Genomic DNA, 16450 nt, shown 5'->3' with positions numbered 1-16450 from the left:
CAGAGGTAATTTAAAGTGGTTGTAAAGACAGAAGTTTTTTTTATCTTAATGCATTCTATACATTAGGATAAAAAGCCTTCTGTGTGCAGCAGTACCCCTTAGCCCCTCTAATATTTACCTGAGCTCCCTCTTGACCCAATGATGTTGCATGAGAGACTGGGAATGTCCAGGACTCTCCCTCCTCATTGGCTGAGACAGCAGCTAAGTCCCATTGGCCCCTGCTGCTGTCAATCAAAGATAGTGAGCCAATGAGGAGAGGGGTGTGTGGCTGGGCCACTGATAGGGCCGTACAACTATCCCTGTTGTCCTCGGCCCAGTCAGCAAGTGGGCCTGAGCAGCTTTGTAGTTAATTTCTAGCTGAAAAAAAAACGAACTAGTTACATAACTTTATTAACCTGCACCCACTTGATTAGCAAGGTATACAGTAATTTTCCCAGGCACCATTAGGTTAACAGAGGGGCCCAGGAGGTGAGAGCAGAAGAGGGACTTTTTCTCAATTTCTGGGCGCAGGAAGACAATCCCTTGCCGCATGCTGTTCTGCACCAGTGTACCTTGTAACAAACTAAAGTTCTAGCCGCTAAGTGTATGCTTTCCCCAGCAGATGGATTCTATTGTAATGCAGCTCCCCTCCCACAGTAAGGACTGTTGCTACTTATTGTTCCTGCTTATCTAGTATCCCCAACCGGAGCTGGGATGGACACTTGTAACAATCCTGCAATTTAGGAACTGTTCACTATGTGCTGCCACCCATGGCAAACACGCTGGGTAACTGTGCCTGTGCATTACAAACACGTCCAGCATTCTGCTATTGCTGGGCGTCTCATTGTGGATTACATATATGTCCATTGTTCTGCCAATGGTGGATATCTTGAACTGTTGCTCCAAACTCCTGCTAAAGACAGTAAAGTAAGCCTGAGAATATTTGCTGTTACCCAGGGTGATCGGAAGCAGCCTGCGGGTGGGATGCGCTAAAATTGTTCCCTTCAGTAGGACATTGGCTGTGAACTTTATTGTTGCTATCAGCAACCACCAGGAAAGTCAGCTGTCATCTACCTTCAGTTGCTCGGGCACAGTCGGTGAGGCGGAGGAGCAAGATGGTGGAATGTGGTCGATTACTGCCCGCTTTAACCTGGTTGCCAGAACTGATGGAGCGGACGCTGGTGGACACTGGCGTTCGATTGGAGCACTGGGGATTTGTCCTGGGATGGTCGACGGGATGGAGCTTCTCTGTTTCCTGTGCCCAGAGTGTTGGATAACTACTGCAATGATCAGAGCATAGGTCCAGTGTGAGCATTGTGTCGAACTGCTAACATGGCTAGAATCTGCCCAGAAGAAGCCACAATACTTTAATGTGGACCTGCTTTCAGCTTCTGGGATGCTTGCAGCACAGCCCCATTCACCTGAGGGTATACTTCCAGCCTCAGCATGTGTACCCCCCCCCCCCCAGCTGCTTCTTTTGCTGCTAAAGGGGAGCAGTTGGAGGTGGTAAAAATGAAGCTAAAGCATATGATTTTACCGCCCCTCAACCCCACATGTAAACAAGCCCTTGGTTCATATCTGTGCAGCTGCGGGCTGATAGGGAAGCAAAATCATTTCAGTGGGCTGCCCCACAGAAACAAAGGGAAAGAATAATTTTTATCTAATTGCGATGCACGGAAAATGCACCACGTTTGCCAATGCGTGGGGTTACCATTAAGAATAATGAGATCCCTGCATGTCTGATAAACAGCAGTGTGTTTGTCTACATGTCAGGAATGCGCACAATTTTGCACGTATTCCATGAATCGCAGTAATGTGAACCAAGCCTTAGCCCTTGTACACACGGTCGGATATTCCGACGGAAAATGTCCGATCAGACCATGTTTGTCGGATAATCCGACCATGTGTGGGCTCCATTGGACTGTTTCTGTCGGAATATCCGATCAACAAAGTTTGAGAGCTGGCTATAAAATTTTCTGACAACATGATCCGATGCGCGTCAGTTCCGATCGTGTGTAGCCTAGTCCGACGGACAAGGTGCCACACATACTCAGAATAAATTCTGAGATGGAAGCTACTGTTCATAATCGATATAGCACATCTGTCACGCTGCAATGTTAAAAATTATTTAATGCAGCGCATTCTCTTTTTCTTTAGAATGATACAAGAATGAAGTTGTTTTGCTGCTCATATTCACACACACTTCTCCAAAATGTATTTCTTTATTCTTTTTCCTCATTTCATGAATACAATATTTTAATTTGTCATATCTCCCCAGTATGCTCATCTTCTGAATTTTTTCGGTGTGTTTTGTGTGTCAACTTACCACAACACCATTATTATCTTTTTATTTTATTGTTTTCTTTTTTAATCTCTAGGAGGTTGTTTGGTGTTGGTTCCCCTTGTTATTAATTTGACTTTGTATTTTTGAAATGTACCTGCCTACTCACAAATAAACTGTCCTTTTTGAAGTAAAACACATAGGCAAGTATTTCTTGAACCAAAAAAAAAAACCTTTATTTAGGTGTCAGAAACAAATAAAGAGGGAGGCAGCGCTGCAGAAACTGGGGAGATTAGCGAAGCGTTTGACCCCCAGGGCACACATCAACTATTTAAATGCAAAAATTGGTGGCCTGAGGAGTACATATTTGAGGGAGAACAGTCTGGTCCTGAAGTCCAAGAAATCCGGAACAGCAGCAGATGACATCTATGTCCCCAGGCTGTGGTCCTACATGAGCATGCATCTTCTGTCAGACCAGACTGAACCCAGGCCATCACTCTCTGGTCTTCCTTCCACGCTTCCTTCCAGGCTGTGGCTGTGGTGCTGGAGGTGTGGCAGAAGTAGGAGGAGGAGGAGGAGCATGGTCCAAATCACACAAGTGTGTTGTTTGTGTGATTTGGCAAAACAACCCCTTGTTGAGTGTGTGGATAATGAGCTCCTCACACCTGAGGTGTTGCCCCTCCTCCTATTGCTGGAGTTTGCAGGCAGCCAAGGCGGCAAAGGCCTCTTGTTATGTGGGGGTGGCTTTGAGGGCCTCTGAAGCCTCCCCAATTAGCTTCAGAACCGACTCCTCCACATTACCCCCCTTTCTGGCCCTTTTGGGTGGAAGGCGGAGGGGAGGGACCTGTGATTGAGTCAGGCTCCTAGGCCTGCCCACCTCTTGGCTGCCACTTACCCCTGCCTCCTCCTGGCTGCCACGTTCCACAGCCACCTCCTGGCTGCTGAATTCCACACCCTCCTCCTGGCTGAGGTCTTCCTGTGTATGAAAAAGGGACATAGTTTTAATTTTTGGTTCATAAAACACACACCGTTTTCAGCTCTTGACTGTTGCAAATTGTTACCAAATACAAAAGACTATCATTCTGAGCCCAGCATTTTTCATTCTTGACAAAAATGTTTTGGCCACTACTGTCTATTGATATGTGAAACATTTTCTAAAATTAGCAATTAGTGAGCAAAAATCAAGTTAACATCATTCATTTTTACTCCAAAAATATGTAGAACAATACTATACCTGGCTCAAGCTGGGCTCCTCCACTTCTTCCTGTCTGGAAGGCCCAGGTTGGTCGTCGTAAGACTCAGCAGGGGTGGAATGAAGCATAGAAGGAAGCGTGGAAGGAAGAGTAGAGAGGGATTCCCTAACCTCAGCCTGGTCTGACAGAAACTGCATCCTCTCATAGTACCACAGCCTGAGCACATAAACTTCATCTGTTGCTTCTCCAGTTTTCATGGACTCCAGCACCTTCTTGCGCTCCCTCAGATATGTACTCCTCAGGCCACCAATTTTCGTTCTTAAATAGCTGATGTCTGCCCTGGGGACCACCGGCTTCACAAACTCCAGCAGTTTCTCCATCGCTGCTTGCCTCTTTAATTTGTTACTGCATGTGCCCCACACAATTCATACCAGTCCCTTGAGATTTGGTATGCATTTTAAGGGAAACCCTATGCAAAAAAAAATAAACAAGCGGTGTGCATTTTTTGGTTTCTTTTGCATAGGGTCCCCCTTAAAATTTATTCCAGACCTGAAGGGGCTTTTGAGGTATATGGTTGACTTTTAAAGCCTGAAATGATCTTAAGTCTGGTTAGAAATTTAGGTTAGACTGTGAAAAGGTTGCACCCCTCTCCAAACACTACAAGCATCCTTTAAATGCAGCAAACGAGTCAAATGAAAATACTTATTTCCAAATTAAACACTTTATTATGTCCTTTCCTCAAAATGATCACTTTTTAGGGCCAATTGCTTCTCTGGAACACATACCGTATGTTCCAAAACTCAACTCTTTGAGGCCTACTTTCCCAAATGTATAAATGGCTGTACACTGATTACACTACTCCATTCTAGATTTCCAGATTTGGGAAAAAGGACTCACACAACAACTTACAGTCTCATATCATTTTGATTTAAGTGCATACCTCTGGACTGTGGTAATGGATATGCAAGACGGATTTTCTTGCAGCAGGGATCAAGTTGCTTTGTCTATATCCACTGTACTAGCCTACTAGCAAAGTCACCCCCCTTTAGTATTAGGCTACACCCTTATTGCATATGGCAACTGTAAAGAAACTAAGCTTTAGGAGAGCTTGATTAAGAAAAAGTAAAAAAGGAGTGATCCTAGGTTAGGTAGCTATACAGCCACAAAGAAATATTAGATAATTATGTAATTAACAATGAATACAATAACAAATGCCTATAAAATAATTGGCACATTATACTCACAAACCATTAAAAATTATTAAAGTCAACTTAGGTTAACATGGAAAATTTATTGTAGCACTAACCCCCGAAGGAGCTGCTGGTTAATTTTGGGCTTACCGTTACCGTCCGTTCTCCTTGTTGCACGTCTAGGGGATGTCCGGTGGTAGATGGCCCAGTAACTTGAGACTGACAATAGATAGATTTTATTTGCAAACTCAGACAATTGAACAGTCTTTCAACTTGGGATCAGAGGGTTGGAAAAGGAAGTTCAGGTACTCTTAATGTCAAAGTCCATAAACTTTAAAGAACTTGCTTACTTTGACCACATCCAGAGAATAATCATCCGCAGCCGGATGAACACTCAGGTTGGACAGTTCCTCTCCCACAAGCCTAGCAGTCAACAAGGTGCTTACTCAGGAACAAAGCCTTTGTCACAGACGTTGTTGCAGAACATGCAGGAAAACTAAGCTTTAGAATGCTTGTAGGATACCTGGATCTTTCAGCCTGCTTGGCGATATCCACAAGACCGGATTCTCTTGGTTACTTCAGCCCTTCCAGGCTCTTGTTAAGAAAACCAACCCGTACGTGGTGTTCTTCTAAAGAGTCCCCCCTGGAATGCTTGAAGTACACTGGGTCTCTCCCAAACCGGAGATGGCACCCAACCACCTCAGAATCCTCCTTTAGTTTCCTTGCCTCGGGCTAGCCAGCCCAGAGACATTAAAGTCTTGTGGATCTGCACCCCAGGCCATAGCCTTCCTGGGGGCTGGTCAGGAGGACCAGGACCATGTAATCAGCACATCATACTGGACCAGAACCCCGAACAATGTGATGTCCACATCTTAAATACCCTCTCCCAGAAAGCACAGCGAGAGGGCCACTCCCACTGACCTGGCTCCGAAAGAAAGTAATTTAAGCACCTGACCAGACCATAGTTCCATGCCTGCCAGAAGAGACAGTGCCCCTTGTGACCAGGCTGAACATTTTACAATCCAGTCAGACTGATGCTGAAGTCCAATTTAGACAAATATACCCAAATCAAACTGTAGTTTAGGTAACTTTAATTTTAGAAAAATGCATAGTGCGTGCTCTTGAGGAGCCACCGCTACATATAGTGGAATTATGATGATCCCCTGTAGACCCAAGTTTGTGCAGACAAAGCAGCAAAAGTTATATAAGTGAATTTAGAAATGACTGTAGAAAATATGGCAAGCTACGTTTGATTAAATAAAGAGATTATACATATTACATATGATTTAATCATGAATAATAGAATACTTAATTAAAACGAGGTGAAGATAAGACAAGAGAAAATGGGGGGTTGGCATACTAAAGAATATTGGACTGTGCACTTAGCAAAGTAAAGTGATTAGCATGAATCTACAAATCAGGAAAATTCCACAGACAAAACTTTTCAAAAATGTCATGTTTAAAAAAAAAAAAAAATCATAATATATCTATTGCACAAGATGTCTCTCAGGTTTTTAGCTTGAATTCTGACAATGAGGACTGTGGTAAAATATACCTTCGGGCTCCAGCCACAGGTTTTTTGAATTTGTGGTGAATCTAACAAGTCTGTAACTTTCAGTAAGCATCAAAGTTTGTCTGGTTTAACTTTGAAAAGTTTAGGAAATGGATTTCTTAGGGAGAATTCTTGCCTCAAATCAAGCAGAAACTGATTTTCACAGAGAAATTTCTTATTAGAACAATTTATTGTAGATCTGAGAAAATGCAATGTCAGTATGCTTTTTTTTAGGAATGTAAGATGGTGGCAAAGAAATGAACAAACTCTTAACTACAGTGGATTTGTGAAATCATTTTTTTATGAGATCAGGATGGAAACAAACTGTTTATAATGGTCTTATACAGTAGTTGTATTATTGAAACAATATGTAGCAGTGACTTTTCAATCTGTGCATACCCTGAAAATAAGACCTAGCATGATTTTCGGTGAGGGCTGTAATATAAGCCCTACCCCCAAATAAGCCCTACCCTGAACATAAGACCTACAAGGACTTTAACTAGGGCTTATTTGGGGGGTAGGGCTTATATTGCAGCCATCACTGACAATCGCGCTAGGTCTTATTTTCAGGGAAACTGGTAGTTTTCTCCTATACTTTTACTCAACTCTAATTTTATTTTTAATTATTATAAAGTATTACACATGATTAAACAATTTCAAACATATACATTACTTACATACATAGTAATCACATTTATTATTTTCTTTCCTTTTTTCCCCTCCCATACATATCTTGGATACTTTAACACAAAAAAAATAATAATAATAGAGGAGGTAAAATATATATATATAAAATAAAAAATAAACACACAACCCCCCCCCCCCCTTTTTTCTCTCTCTTCCCTCTCTCTTCCCTTCTCCCCTCCTCTCCCTAGCGAAATCTTTCCTTCCATTTTCTTCCCTCCTTCTTCCTCAACTTTTTTATCAATTTCCTATGCTGTCTCCAGGGAGTCCAAACCAGGAGGCACCTTTCGTACGTATCTTATTCTTGTGCTAAAACTATCTCCATTCTCTCTATATTATCCATTTCTAGAGCCCATTCATTTATCGAAGGAGACTGAGTTGATCGCCAGTGCCGCGGTATTACAGTTCTTGCTGCCGTCAACCAGTACCCAAGAAGATTCTTTTTGATGTTTTTATATGTTCCTGTGAAATAATTTTTTTATGAGATCAGGATGGAAACAAACTGTTTATAATGGTCTTATACAGTAGTTGTATTATTGAAACAATATGTAGCAGTGACTTTTCAATCTGTGCATACCCTGAAAATAAGACCTAGCATGATTTTCGGTGAGGGCTGTAATATAAGCCCTACCCCCAAATAAGCCCTACCCTGAACATAAGACCTACAAGGACTTTAACTAGGGCTTATTTGGGGGGTAGGGCTTATATTGCAGCCATCACTGACAATCGCGCTAGGTCTTATTTTCAGGGAAACGGGTAGTTTTCTCCTATAATTTTAAAGCATAAAATAGAGTTTTTTAATCACAACTTATTCACATTGACTATATATATAGATGGAATATTACATTGACTGTAATATTCCATCCTCCCAGAAGGTTACATGTGTTGGGAGGGCGTTAACCAAAGTACCATCTATGTCAGCTGCTGCAGGTTTAGGAAGGTTTAAGAAATCACTTTGATCTACCACAGCCAATTGCATGGTCCAGCAGGAGATTCACCTGTTTGATTCAACAATCACTGCTATGAATGGTGACAGATTATGTTATTAGCATAATTAATGGACCATGGTGATCAAAAGTACTTTGTGCCCTGCAACAAACTTTATTGTTGCTTAGCAGCTTCACTTTATGCACAACAGCTTCATCTGTGAACGAGTGAAGTAGAACTCTATGAGAGGCAGTGTAAAACACAATAAAATCCCCTTTACATAATGTATAAATTATAGCTGTATCTCAGAGTCATATCTCAGGTCATGGGAAATGCCAATATCTTGAAATCTAACATTTATCAACATGTGTCATAACCTACATAAAGTTGGGGTTGTCTTTGTACTTGGGAAAATAGGAGCAAACATTTTGTGTTAAGATTGTATTATTAATAATTGATAATTAAAACTTCACGCATTTAACAAAATACATGTCTCTGTTTATTTAGAAATATTGTATATTCATTGTGTTTTTAAAGCAAAACACACAAAAAAAAAAAATGGATGCCCTAGATGTGTTGAGCCAGTACATACCAAAACTTAAAAATGTGGTCTTTTCTATCCCAGGATTTAAAAAGGTTAAATGAAACATATTTCATGTTCATCTTTGGAAAAAATCTTCTGATATTTACATTTTGGTGGATGAGTCAGAAAAATCTAAGTAACTGCCAATAGTTTGGTTGTTAAGGAAACATTGACTTTGCTTAAAGCTGAACTAAACCCTTCTGGAGAAAATTTTCAACAATTGTATGAATATTCTCAAATTCTCATTTCATTCAATCACCTGATGAATGTCATTCAAAGATACTTAAAAAATGTGTTTGCTTTTAACATATCAGTTTTGTAATGCATGTCATTTCCTGAATGAAAGCCACATACATGGTTCCAAATTTTTTTTTTTGTGGAAAAATTCCAAACTTCTTTGAGTTTTTCTATCACTATGGTCAAAAACAAATGTCAATTTGACCTCGCTAACAATTAGAAAATTGAACTATTTCTCTTAAAATATAAAACATTTTAATTAAACTCTACTAGTGTATGTCCAGCCTAAATCATTGACAGGATCTCTGTAAAAAGTAATAAATGACAGACAGGCTATATTTACACTGTTTTGTGTGCATGCAACATGCATGGTAACATACATGTATAGATGTGAATGAGGTCATTAATTTTTCTCTCACACCAAACTGCAGAATATGTTATAGCCACGGGGGACTTCAACTATCCTGATATTGTTTGAGCAGACAGAATTGTTCACTAAGAGATGTAATTTACTGAATGTAATGCAGGACTATTTTTTGAGTCAAATGGTGAAGGCGCCAGCTATAGGTAATGCTCTGCTTGACCTACTAATTACAAATAACACAGAGCTGATTGTACATTTGGTAGTAAATAATAATGTAGGTAACAGTGATCACAAAGTAATTAGATTTGCCATAAATTTGTGGAAATTTTGTGGAAATTTGTGGACACATGTGGAAAGTACAAGAACACTACATTTTAACCACTTGACCACTGGGCACTTAAACCCCCCTCCTGCCCAGACCAATTTTCAGCTTTCGGTGCTCTCACATTTTGAATGACAATTACTCAGTCATGCAACACTGTACCCAAATAAATTTTTTGCCCTTTTTTTCCCACAAATAGAGCTTTCTTTTGGTGGTATTTGATCACCTCTGGGTTTTTTATTTTTTGTGCTATAAATGAAAAAAGACCAAAGATTTTGAGAAAAAACACATTTTTCTTTGTTTCTGTGATAATATTTTGCAAATTATTAATTTTTCTTCATAAATTTTGCCCACAATCTATACTGCTACATATCTTTGGTAAAAATAACCCAAATTAGTGGATATTATTTGGTCTTTGTGAAAGATAGAGAGTCTACAAGCTGTGGTGCAAATCATACAAAATTGATCACACCTGATATACTGGTGGCCTATCTCAATTCTTGCGACCCGAACAAGCCAGGAAAGTACAAATACCCCCCAAATGACCCCTTTTTTGAAAGTAGACATTCCAAGGTATTTCGTAAGAGGCATGGTGAGGTTTTTGATGTTGTCATTTTTTCCCACAATTCTTTGAAAAATGAAGATTTTTTATTTTATTTTATTTTTTTCCACAAAATTGTCATTGTAATAGGTTATTCCTCTCACTTGGCATTTGTATACCACAAATAATGCCCCAAAATAAATTCTGCTACTCCTCCTGAGTATTACGATACCACATGTGTGGGACTTTTCCACAGCTTGGCCACTTAGAGAGGCCCAACATGCAGGGAGCGCTATCACGTGTTCTAGGAGCATAAATTACACATCTAACTTTTTGACTACCTATTACACTTTTGAAGGTCCTGGAGAACCAGGACAATGACACATGACACCGACGTGGTACTGTTGACAGATGGCACTGATATGTGGCACTAATGTGGCACTGATGACAGATGCCACTAATACGTGGCACTGATGACACATGACACTGATGACAGATGGCACTAATATGTGGCACTGATTACAGATGGCACTTATACGTGGCACTGATGACACATGGCACTAATACGTGGCACTGGTGACATATGGCACTAATACCTGGCATTGATGACACGTGACACTGATAACAGATGGCACGTGACACTGACAGGTGGCACTGATGACAGATGGTACTGATACGTGGCACTGATGATACGTGACACTGATATGGCATTGATGACAGATGGCATTATGTGGCACTGATGACACGTGGCACTGATGTGGCACTGATGACAGATTTCACTATGTGGCACTGATGACACATGGCACTGATGGGGCACTGATGACAGATGGCACTTATACATGGCACTGGGGACAGATGGCACTGACGACAGGTGGCACTGGGGACAGATGGCACTGATGACAGGTGGCACTGGGGCAGGTGGCACTGACAGGTGGCAGTGGGGACAGATGGCAGTGGTGGCAGTGGGGACAGGTGGCAGTCGGGACAGATAGGCACTTTATTTTCATTTTGTTTTTTTATTATTTTTTATTTTTTTTTCACTAACCGCTGCATCTCTGCAGCAGTTCATCTCTCCCTCCTCACACGCTGTCTGTGTGAGGAGGGAGAGCCGGCAATGAGAGATGACCTCATATGTTTACATATCAGATCATCTCCCATTGGACACGCCGATCGCGCTGTAAACGGCTGATGTGATTGTCCGTTTACATCGATCTATGACTGGCTGTGTCCAAGGGACATGGCCAGCACAGAACTTCCCCGATGCACACCCGTGGCAGTGCACAGAGGGGAAGTAAATAGGAGGACGTCCAGGGAAGCCCTCCTGGTAGATAGTGTCCGCGCTGTAGCCATCTTTTGGCTATAGCTCGGGCGCAAAGTGGTTAAAAGAGCCAACTTAAACAAGTAGCAATCCATACTACATGATACTAAATTGGATCAAATTCTTGCAAAAAAGGAACAATAACAAGAAGTGGGAATGCTTTAGGGGTATATTAAACAATGACATCCATCAGTGCATTCCATTGGGCAATAAATATAAAAGAACAAAAGTTAAACCCGAGTGGCTACACAAAACTTGTTCATAAACAGTATATAGATTGGAATAAATAGTTCAATCACAGTGTTTGCTGATTACACAAAGCTAAGTAGGGCAATAACATTACAACATGATGTGGCAACTTTACAGACCTAGATAATATAGAGCAGGGGTGTCCAAACTTTTTTCAAAGAGGGCCAGATTTGATGAAGTTAAAATGCATGAGGGCCAACCATTTTGCCCCATATTCTTTGAACCATTAAAATTCGGTCTAAGTGTGTCCGTTCAAGCAATAATACACTGCCCAACAAGAATTCTCTTGCCTTTGCCGCGCTCATTCCCGACACACAGATGAATGCTCTGCTCCTTAAATGTACCATTAATTATTAATGGTACCCCACACATTGGAAAATGTGGGGTGCTGGTGAGGTTTTTGATGCTGTCATTTTTTTCCCACAATTCTTTGCAAAATGAAGATTTTTTATTTTATTTTATTTTTTTCCACAAAATTGTCATTGTAATAGGTTATTCCTCTCACTTGGCATTTGTATACCACAAATAATGCCCCAAAATAAATTCTGCTACTCCTCCTGAGTATTACGATGCCACATGTGTGGGACTTTTCCACAGCTTGGCCACTTAGAGAGGCCCAACATGCAGGGAGCGCTATCACGTGTTCTAGGAGCATAAATTACACATCTAACTTGTTGACTACCTATTACACTTTTGAAGGTCGTGGAGAACCAGGACAATGACACATGACACCGACATGGTACTGTTGACAGATGGCACTGATATGTGGCACTAATGTGGCACTGATGACAGATGCCACTAATACGTGGCACTGATGACACATGACACTGATGACAGATGGCACTAATATGTGGCACTGATGACACTTATACGTGGCACTGATGACACATGGCACTAATACGTGGCACTGGTGACATATGGCACTAATACCTGGCATTGATGACACGTGACACTGATAACAGATGGCACGTGACACTGACAGGTGGCACTGATGACAGATGGTACTGATACGTGGCACTGATAATACGTGACACTGATATGGCATTGATGACAGATGGCATTATGTGGCACTGATGACATGTGGCACTGATGTGGCACTGATGACAGATTTCACTATGTGGCACTGATGACACGTGGCACTGATGTAGCACTGATGACAGATGGCACTTATACATGGCACTGGGGACAGATGGCACTGACGACAGGTGGCACTGGGGACAGATGGCACTGATGACAGGTGGCACTGGGGCAGGTGGCACTGACAGGTGGCAGTGGGGACAGATGGCAATGGTGGCAGTGGGGACAGGTGGCAGTCGGGACAGATAGGCACTTTATTTTAATTTTGTTTTTCTATTATTTTTTATTTTTTTTTCACTAACCGCTGCATCTCTGCAGCAGTTCATCTCTCCCTCCTCACACGCTGTCTGTGTGAGGAGGGAGAGCCGGCAATGAGAGATGACCTCATATGTTTACATATCAGATCATCTCCCATTGGACAGGCCGATCGCGCTGTAAATGGCTGATGTGATTGTCCGTTTACATCGATCTATGACTGGCTGTGTCCAGGGGACATGGCCAGCACAGAACTTCCCCGATGCACACCCGTGGCAGTGCACAGAGGGGAAGTAAATAGGAGGACGTCCAGGGAAGCCCTCCTGGTAGATAGTGTCCGTGCTGTAGCCTTTTTTTGGCTATAGCTCGGGCGCAAAGTGGTTAAAAGAGCCAACTTAAACAAGTAGCAATCCATACTACATGATACTAAATTGGATCAAATTCTTGCAAAAAAGGAACAATAACAAGAAGTGGGAATGCTTTAGGGGTATATTAAACAATGACATCCATCAGTGCATTCCATTGGGCAATAAATATAAAAGAACAAAAGTTAAACCCGAGTGGCTACACAAAACTTGTTCATAAACAGTATAGAGATTGGAATAAATAGTTCAATCACAGTGTTTGCTGATTACACAAAGCTAAGTAGGGCAATAACATTACAACATGATGTGGCAACTTTTCAGACCTAGATAATATAGAGCAGGGGTGTCCAAACTTTTTTCAAAGAGGGCCAGATTTGATGAAGTGAAAATGCATGAGGGCCAACCATTTTGCCTGATATTCTTTGAACCATTAAAATTCGGTCTAAGTGTGTCCGTTCAAGCAATAATACACTGCCCAACAAGAATTCTCTTGCCTTTGCCGCGCTCATTCCCGACACACAGATGAATGCTCTGCTCCTTAGATGTACCATTAATTATTAATGGTACCCCACACATTGGATTGGGTGCTTTTGGTGCAGTGCAATTTAAAAAAAAAAAGCTTGGGGACTTCTTTCCCTGTATTTTTGTGGGTAGGGAAGCCCGTTGAAATTAATGGGCTGACCTACATGTAGCACGCAGCCACACAGACGTGAACCAAGGGCTTGTTCACATGTCAGGTTGGAGGAGCAGTAAAACCACATGGTTAAGCTGTTTTTACCACCCCAAACTTCTCCCCCTTTAGCTGCAGAGGGAGCAGCTGGGGGTGTACACATGCTGTAGCTGCAGCTGTAGGTATACCCAGGGTGAATGGGCCTGCATTGCAACTACCCCACAACTGTGTGGATTGCACAGTTGCGGTATAGTGATGCTGCATTTACAGGCTTAAAACAGGTGGTGATGAGGCAACATAATTCTTCTTTATCGCCTTTCAAATGCCTCTGAAAAGCAATCTGTATATGTATTGCTTTTCAGAGGAGCAGCAGTCCTGGCTGCTATCACACACAAGCCCTACAAAAGCAGTTCTGATGGTACAACAATGGGGGGCCCGGATCAAAAGTAACATACACACAGACACATGCACACACATGCAGACACATACACACATGCACACACACATACAGACAAATGCACGCACACACATACAGACACATGCGTACACATACATACAGACATAAATACATACAGACACATGCACACATATACAGACACATGCATACACATACGTACAGACATACATACATACATACAGACACATGCACACACATACAGACACATGCATACACATACATACAGACATACATACAGACACATGCACACACATACAGACACATGCATACACATACATACAGACATACATACAGACACATACATACAGACACATGCACACACATATGCAGACACATGCATACACATACATACAGACATACATACAGCCATATGTGCGCACACACATACACACAGGCATACATACAGACACATGCATACACATACATACAGACATACATGCACACACATACAAACACATGCATACACATGCATACACATACATGCACACACATACAGACACACACACACACACACACACACACAGACACATGCACACACACACATGCACAGACACATAAATTAAGCCCTTTTAACACTAATCTAGCTTTTAGCACAGTACTGTACCTTTCCAGCTCCCTCATTCAGCCGGGTACTGCACTGTAGGGGGAAGCAGAGAGCACAGCACACTCCTCTACACTTTACTTTTACTTTTGAGGCTGACGGAGCTTCTCACAGTGCCGATGTACAGCTCATCTGACAGCCCTGATCCCACGGCACACTGCTTGAGAGAGGCTGGTTTAGATAACCAGGCGGGCCGTTCAAAACTGGACTGGTTGGCCTGCGGGCTTTGGACATGCCTTATATAGAGGAATGGATAGCTAGATGATAGATGACATAAAATGTAGGAAAATATAAAGTAATGAGTTGGGAGCTAAAAATATGCATGTAAGTTACATGCTAGAGGGAGAACCTCTGGGGGAATCTGGAATGGAAAAGGATCTGGGGTCCTTGTAGATTATATACTCAGCAAAAGCATGCAATGCCAAGCTGCACTATTCAAAGCAAGCAGACGATCAGCATGCATTAAAAAGGGGAATTATTAAAGAAAAAAACTTTAATTCTACCACTTTGCAAAATTCTGGTTTGGCTGCATCTTGACTATGCTATCCATTTCTGGTCACGAATCCTCAGGAAGGTCGTTCTTGAACTGGAGAGAGTACAGAGAAGGGCAACAAAGCTAAAAAGGGGACTGGAGGACCTCAGCTATGGGGATAGACTACAAAACATTAAAAATATTTTTCCTGGAGAAGAGGTGCGTAAGAGGGGGATATGATAGTGATATACAAGTCTAGGTAATCCGAGATTTTCAAGCTTTTACAAATACTGAATATTTGTCATGTTTAATAGCTAACAATTTTTCATAAACAAAATTGATTTTAACCAGCTCAATAATTTCTGAAGGACTAGGTGCATACTACCATTTCCAGTGCCTAGTAATTGTTCTAGCAGCTAACAATAAATGGATGATAACAGTATATAAGAGGGGAACTTTTCTATTCCCAGATTGAATATTGCCAAATTCCAAAGCTGGGAAAGGTATTATTTGAATTCCAGTATACTCTGCTATAAGTTTAAATATTATCCTTCAGAAACTATTGAGGTTTTTACAATGCCCTAATATATTTATCAGCATGCCTGTGGACCCACACTCTCTCCAGCATAAAGAGGACTGTGATGAGTAGAATTTGGCATGCCTAAAAGTCCCATTGTAAAACAATATTTTGCATCAGTCTCCAATGCTCTATGCAACTCGAAGATTTATTAGCAGTATAAAGGATCAATGCCATTGGGTAATAGTATATGGAATAGAAAGGTCTGCACCCCACAGTAAAAATGCTGAAGATTTATGGACTCTTATGTTGCGTACAGACAATTGGAATCTCTGACAACAAATGTTCGATGTGAGCTCGTTGTTGCAAATTCCAACCGTGTGTATGCTGCATCGGACATTTGCTGTCAGAATTTCTAACAACTGTTTGAAAGCTGGTTCTCAAATTTTCCAACCAAAAAAACCTGTTGTCGGAAATTCCAAGCGTGTGTACACAATTCCGATGCACAAAATTCCACGCATGCTCTTAATCAAGTACGAAACGGAAGTGCTCGGTCTGGTAAAACTAGTGTTCGTAATGGAGATAGCACATTCGCCATGCTACAAAGTTTTTCATA

The sequence above is a fragment of the Lithobates pipiens genome, unplaced genomic scaffold, assembly GCF_037356315.1.
Source record: "Lithobates pipiens isolate NorthernLeopardFrog02 unplaced genomic scaffold, aLitPip1_a1.2 Scaffold_13, whole genome shotgun sequence".
In the NCBI taxonomy this organism is placed as follows: Eukaryota; Metazoa; Chordata; class Amphibia; order Anura; family Ranidae; genus Lithobates; species Lithobates pipiens.
This window is presented reverse-complemented; position numbering follows the sequence as displayed.